The sequence below is a fragment of the Macrobrachium rosenbergii genome, chromosome 46, assembly GCF_040412425.1.
Source record: "Macrobrachium rosenbergii isolate ZJJX-2024 chromosome 46, ASM4041242v1, whole genome shotgun sequence".
Taxonomy (NCBI): Eukaryota; Metazoa; Arthropoda; class Malacostraca; order Decapoda; family Palaemonidae; genus Macrobrachium; species Macrobrachium rosenbergii.
The window spans coordinates 48,663,967-48,671,073 of record NC_089786.1 but is presented as its reverse complement, the minus strand read 5'-3'; positions in this window follow the sequence as shown (position 1 = coordinate 48,671,073).

Genomic DNA, 7,107 nt, shown 5'->3' with positions numbered 1-7,107 from the left:
GTCGTCTTTGGTAACCTATTTACCTGATGGTTGGAATTAACTCTGTGGCTCTTGCTTGTACCCCTTCTAATCTATTTATGTCCTTTCTTAGTGTTGGTGACCAAGACTGGACTGCATATTCAAGATGAGGTCTAACTATTGATGTGTAGAGCTGAAGCAGTTTCCTTGTTTCTGTATTTGAACTGCCTCTTTATGTATCCTACTAGTTTCTGTGCCTTCTTTTCAGCATTTATGCACTGTTTTGTGGATTTTAAGTCCTTGGTAATAATGACTCCAAAGTCGTCTTCTTGTTCTACACTATTTATGTCATTCCCAAGCAGCATGCGGTTGGCATGAAGGTTGTTTGTTCCTATTTGTAACATTTTACACTTATCCAAGTCAAAAGGCATTTGCCATCTTTTTTACCACAGTCCTGTTCTTCTTAGATCATTTCTTAAACTTTCCACTGTATCTGAGCTTGCTGCATTTACACCTAGTTTGGTGTCGTCTGCAAATTTGGCTATCCTACTAGTTAAGCCTACGTCACTGTCATTGATGTAAATAAAAAACTAGAGCTGGCCAGGGACAGAACCCTGAGGAACTCCAATTGTCACATCTGCCCATTCTGATTCTGTTAGTTAGCCAGTCTTCGATCTAGTGTGCTATTTCTCCTACAATTCCTAAAGCTCTAACTTTTGTTATTAGCTTTTTTGTGGGGAGCTTTGTCAAACGTAGTTTGGAAATCTATGTCGATTATATCTATGCTCTTCTATTGTCGTAAATACCAAGCATGTTATGAAAAAACTCAAGAGGCTTGATAAGGCTCTGTTTTGTCTGAAGCCATGTTGTTTTAACAGGGGTTGTTTTTCAGTGTGATCCACAATTTGATCTGTTTATGAAAATCTTACAAAGGACTGACGTAAGGCAGATTGGTCTATCTGGCTCTTCTTTGGGCCTTTTTTTGTAAACTGGGGCACAAGTTTCCAACTTTTTGGTGCCTTTCGTTGTTCTGCAGTTTTTCTGTGGAGTTTTTTTGAGGAACTATTTTTTTAACTCTCTAATTTGAACTTGTTTAGTTTTTCTATTTTGTTTTTAACGTCTTCTTCCGTAAATATTATTTTGCCAAGCGGTTCTGCCCCTTCATATTTAATATTAATAGCTGGTTCAGGGATTGAGGTAGTGTCTTTAATTGTGAAAAAACTAGTAAAAAACTAATTCAGTAACACTGCTTTTTCCAGGACAGTTCACTAGGTTTCTTCTATTGTATCTTAAGGGACCTATGCAATTTTTTATTGGCCTCCTACTATTAACATGCGCAAAGAATTCTTTTGGGTTTTCCTTACAAACAAATGCAACTCTCTTACCCTCGTTCATCTTTGCATTTCTTACTAATTTGTCTACCATTCTACAGAGACCTTTATGCCTGTTTTTCTTCTGGTGTTGGGTGTGGATTCATTGATTTGTGCAATCTGCCTCTTTCCCTTATTTTATTTTTAATTTCTCTGCTGTACCGTTAGGCTGACGGTTGCCGTTTAATAGTATTTGCTTGAATGGTATATGTCAGGAGCGTTTTTTCTTGCATTCTTCCAGAAAGGCTTCCCAGTAGTTATCTGTGTCTGTGATCTTGTCGTACTCTAGATTTTTAACATACTCCTTTAGGTTATTAGGTCTCCTCGACGTTAGTCTAATCTCTTTAGTATCTTATTCTCTTTTTTATGGTGAATATTAATATTAAAGGTAATAATTTTATGGTCGCTTTTGCCTAGATTTGCACCAACTGAGAGAGACAGAGAGTAAGAAAGAAGGAGAGTCACACAGAGAGAAGAGGAGAGAGAGAGAGAGAGAGAGAGTAGAGAGGGAGAGAGAGAATGAGAATCAGAGAGAGAGAGGGTGTGAGAGAGAGAGAGAGAGAGAGAGACAGAGTCACAAAAAAGAGGAGAGAGATATAAGAGTCAGAGAGAGAGAGAGGCATACACAGAAACGGGAAGAGAGAGAGAGGGTGTGATATAAGAGTCAGAGAGAGAGGTAGAGAGTGAGAAAGAGAGAGAGAGAGGCATACACCGAGACGGGAAGAGAGAAAGAGAGAGAGAGAGGTGGTAAGATTAATAGTTGGGTAATTTCGGCTAAGTAAAACAACATCTGAAGGGAAAGCCGATGAAGGAATTAAGTTGAAACAGAAAGTAGGTGGAAACAGAAGGAAAATTCGAGTGATAGACCTACGGAGATGATAGAGGAATGGATGGTAGAGGTTTAGTCTGGGTAGAAGATACTTGAAATATGGAATAATAGCAATAAAGGGAATTACGAAGAAACAATAAAAAATTGAAAATATAAAAGGCAGGAAAGGAGAAGGATTGAGAGGAAACTTGAATTTTCTGAGGCTAGGTTGAGAGAGAGAGAGAGAGAGAGAGAGAAGCCTAATGTGGACGACTGGACTTTGTACAACCAACCGAGATAAGTTCATTATAAAAATAAATAAAATTATATCAAAATTACTTACGGACTTCAACCAAAAGTTATTTTTCTACTTTGAATGATGACTCAGCCGACGACGGGTGGTAGCTAGACTCTCTCTCCCTCTTCAAGGGAAGGAGTTACTGTATGGTGTTTCTGTCCGTGGGGTCCTCCAAACTCCAAAAAAAAGTTTAAGTCTTAAAATAGGTTTATGTAATTAATCCTGATAGGCCTAAACAACAGCCTGGTTACTTTTCATGAATGCACGATTCTAGGGTGAAAGCTACTTTACGGAGGCGAACCTTTGGAGGCTAAATCACAAGAGTAGGCCTAGACAAGATTTATCAGTGCTACTACTCTAGGCGGTCTACCTGCACGGTTCTACATTGTTTCACCGTGTTTAGTACTAGCCCCTCGGGGATCAAATGTCCCTAAGTGCACTTGATCACATTTGATCGCTAGGGGCTAGTACTAAACACGGTGAAACTCATTTTGACCCCTAAGGCATCAGACCGTTTCTTCTCACAACTATGCATCAAATTTCGGCTCTTTTTCTCTCTCTCTCTCTCTCTCTCTCTCTCTCTCTCTCTCTCTCTCTCTCTCTCTCTCTCAGGATCGTTAATTAATTTTAAGGGGGTAATAAATGATATGTAGAAGACATGGTATAAGTGTTTAAAGTCTGGTGAAAATATTTTTTTTATTTTTAATTTTTCGTTATAGAAATCCCACGGTCATAAACACCATTGGGTAAATAATAATGATGATTATCTAAATATAGTTTTATCATTGATATTTTTTTAGCTTTATTTCGTAGATATTAAACATGTCATCACAAAGTGTTGAGTCCAGAATAGGCCTATATTTCAAGTTAGGATTCTCCCTTGTTGTAACTCGTGTTGGAGGAGAGCTGAATTTACTGTTAATTCACAAAGACCGCAATTGAAGTCCATGTTTTAGTTCATAGATTATTTTGTGTCTCTGAGTCTTTCTTAATAGGGGTTTATGCCATATATTTGTTACATTTCCCAATGAATATTCTCAAGCCCTCCCCGTGACCCTGCTGGGGTGATGAATCATATTCATCATTTCATTTTCGTAAATGAAGAGACCATCTTTCTTACTCTGTCAACCCTGCTCATGTCTTTTAAAGTGACCTGTCTACTTCTGGTACTTCTGCTCATATGCGTTGTTTGTCACTTTGCCGGGTATTGGGGGGCCCCGGGTGTTTGCACGTGTGCTGTTGTGTTGGCTTGTTCCCTTATCAAAGTCTCCTGAGTTTTAGTTGTTTATTTTTTACTAAAAGATGTCATAGCTACTAAAGTTATTTACTCCATAAATAAGATGTTGATAGAATAAATATTGTTTTTAAAGGCAGTTTTAGCTAGGGATTAAAGAATAAACCAAGATATGTCTGTAAAGAGCTTTGCAACGATTTAACGATCAGGGAATGTCACTGTCCTCCGTCTCTCTCTCTCTCTCTCTCTCTGTCTTCCTTCGTCTGTCCCATTCATATCAGACATTATAAATGTGGGTATAATATAGGCTTGGACGTGACCTCAATTTTGTGTCCATGATATCGTATTGTCATTTACGTCGATGTACAGTATATTGAGATGTCACGTATATATACGTCTTTAGGCCTATGTTTCAAATTTGCTTCCCTGGGGTTACGTATTTGTTATCTGGAGCCTTCCCTTCGCCCCCGACCCAGCCACACACACACACACACACACCAAAGCCACCCTCACTCTTACCCCGGCTCATCGCTTCCAGAGAGAGAGAGGTAACAAGTGGTTCATTCGTCCGATGAGGCGATGACTGCAAATGCCAGAGGTTACTATATCTTCCCGAATTACCCCTTTTCCTACCTTTATCAGAATTCTTTTCGTCCTTTTCTCAATTTCCGATGCTTCATCTCTCTCTCTCTCTCTCTATTCTCTCTCTCTCTCTCTTATTGGTTTGAAACAAGAAAAGTAAAGAAAAACGGTTAACAAACACCCGGTATCACCCACACGGGCTGTCCGGGAGGGAGGAAACGGTTAACGAATATCTCAAATTTTAAACGTTCGACTTTTAAACGTTTCAGTCCAAAAACGTTCGTCCGTCTAGCGCTCTTACGTTCACCGGAATGCTATTTATGTTATAAGGTTCCGTGAATCCACTGAATGTACAGTTTTTAAAATCGATAAAGTGAGTTTACATAATAACGCAAAAACATGGACGTTTAGAGCTTGCTGTGATTGAGAAGGCGTTCTCGACCTTATGGCCTTCGAGAATACGGGCGGAATTACTTGTTATCTAAAAGGGAGCTTTGTTTTTCAAATGAAAAGGTAGAGGCCATAATCCTTTGTATAGTAATCTAAGCCCCTCTCTCTCTCTCTCTCTCTCTCTCTCTCTCTCTCTCTCTCTCTCTCTCTCTCTCTCTCTCTCTCTCTCTTATAGCGATTCACATCCAATCTCTGACCCTACCCCAACCTCATCGCTTCCCCAAAGGGAAAAGAGAGAGAGAGGGGGGGAGGGGCTAAATTTATTACTAAACAAAGGATTATGGCATAAACTACTGCATTTTCATTTGAAAACCAAAATCCCTTTTCATCTTGCCTGTGTCAGGATAAAGGATGGATAATGTGATGGTAGGGGAAGAGGGAGGACTTAGGCTGTAAAAAGTGTTTTGTAAAGAAGGCAGAGGAAAATGTATATATAAAGATTGGAGCAGACCCAACTGTCCTGCCGTTTGATGTGACATAGTCTAATCGTCTTTTTGCGTGGGGTGAATTCTCCTTCATTTTTAAGTCTCATTATATACTATATATATATATATATATATATATATATATATATATATATATATATATATATATATATATATATATATATATAAAATATATATATATAATTTTTATTTCAATATACCATCGTGTAGTAACTGAGCAACTCTTTGAATCCTGGAGCAAGATAATGCTATATAGCTCAAGTCTGGGTAATCATTAATGGTCGAAATTCCCGGGAACTTCATAAGTAGAATGAGCGTCTTGGAATCATTGGGGAATAAGATACTGTGATTCAGGTGACAACCAAATGCACATTAGGTCGAAGATTTTATGGAAATCGTAAGATAAACGCCCATGATGTTAAGCTCACTTGTTTGTCGGGTTGAGACATTGTAGTTTTGCTCTCTCTCTCTCTCTCTCTCTCTCTCTCTCTCTCTCTCTCTCTCTCTCTCTCTCTCTCTCTCTCTCTGATTCATCTTGAATTTCGAAATTTCGAAATTTCACATTTTGCGATTTTCATAAAATTCAAACCATAATATTACGTTAATTTATAATATATGTCAAGTACCTTTGGATTTTGTCTTTAATTTTACGATTTGCGCAAGATTTCAACCATCATATTACGTTAATTTGTAATAAATGTCAATTACCTTTGCATTTTGTCTTTAATTTTATGATTCTTACAAAGTTTACAACATAATGTTACGTTAATTTATAATATATTTCAATTGCATTTACCTATCTTTATATATATTGTCATCTCAAGTAACACCTCTCTCTCTCTCTCTCTCTCTCTCTCTCTCTCTCTCTCTCTCTCTCTCTATACACCTTTTTCTCTCTCTCTCTCTCTAGTGAATTCACAATGACCGTGAATTCAATATGACATTGAATTCACAATGAATTTAAATTCACTCTGACATTGAATTCACTGATACTGAATTCACTTTCATTGTGAATTCACTGTGATTCTGAATTCACTGTGATACTGAATTCACTGTGGCATCGAATTCACAATGGCATTGAATTTACTGTGATACTGAAATCACTGTCTCAATGAATTCACTGTCATTGTGAATTCACTGTGACAGTGAATTCACTGTGACAGTGAATTCACTGTGATAATCATCAAATGAAAACCAGACAAGAAATAATGGATGGAAGCTAGAACTGAAGAGATACAACAATCTCATTGTGGGAACTTCTTTGCATACAAGATATGTAACACATGGAATAAACTGCCACCAGAAGTTGTAAACAGCAAAAGTGTGGAAGAGTTGAGAAGAAAGCTAGACAAAATCATTAGAACACTGTGAGTGAACAGTAAAACCTGCTTCTAGAGATAAGTGAGCACATGATGTCTCCTCGGATGGATAATAAGTCTTTGAGACATCCTAATCCTTGTAACTCTTTCTCTTCCCGTCTCTCTCTCTCTCTCTCTCTCTCTCTCTCTCTCTCTCTCTCTCTCTCTCTCTCTCTCTTCGATTTCACTTCATTTCAAGTTTTTCCTGTTCATTTCATTCCTCCCACTTCATTTCATGCCCCCTACTTCATTTCATTCCTTCCACTTCATTTTTCTTCTCTTCCACTTCACCATAAATCAGTTTTTAATAAAATTACAATTCGATCCCTCCAGAAATTCGTCTACTTTCATAGTTACCAAAGCAGTGAGATCAGGAAGCCTTGAAAAATTATTTATTTTACGGTAAAATATGTTTTTTTTTTATAATATTAGTATCTATACTTATACTTTCTATATAAAAATCTTATAAAAATAAAAATATACATTATTTAATGGTTTTTAAGCATAAAAGACAATAGTCCTTTTTTGATGGTTCCCACTTGACGTCACATAGCAGACAGATATTTTCAAGGTAAACGAACTTAAAATAAAAATGCGACAATG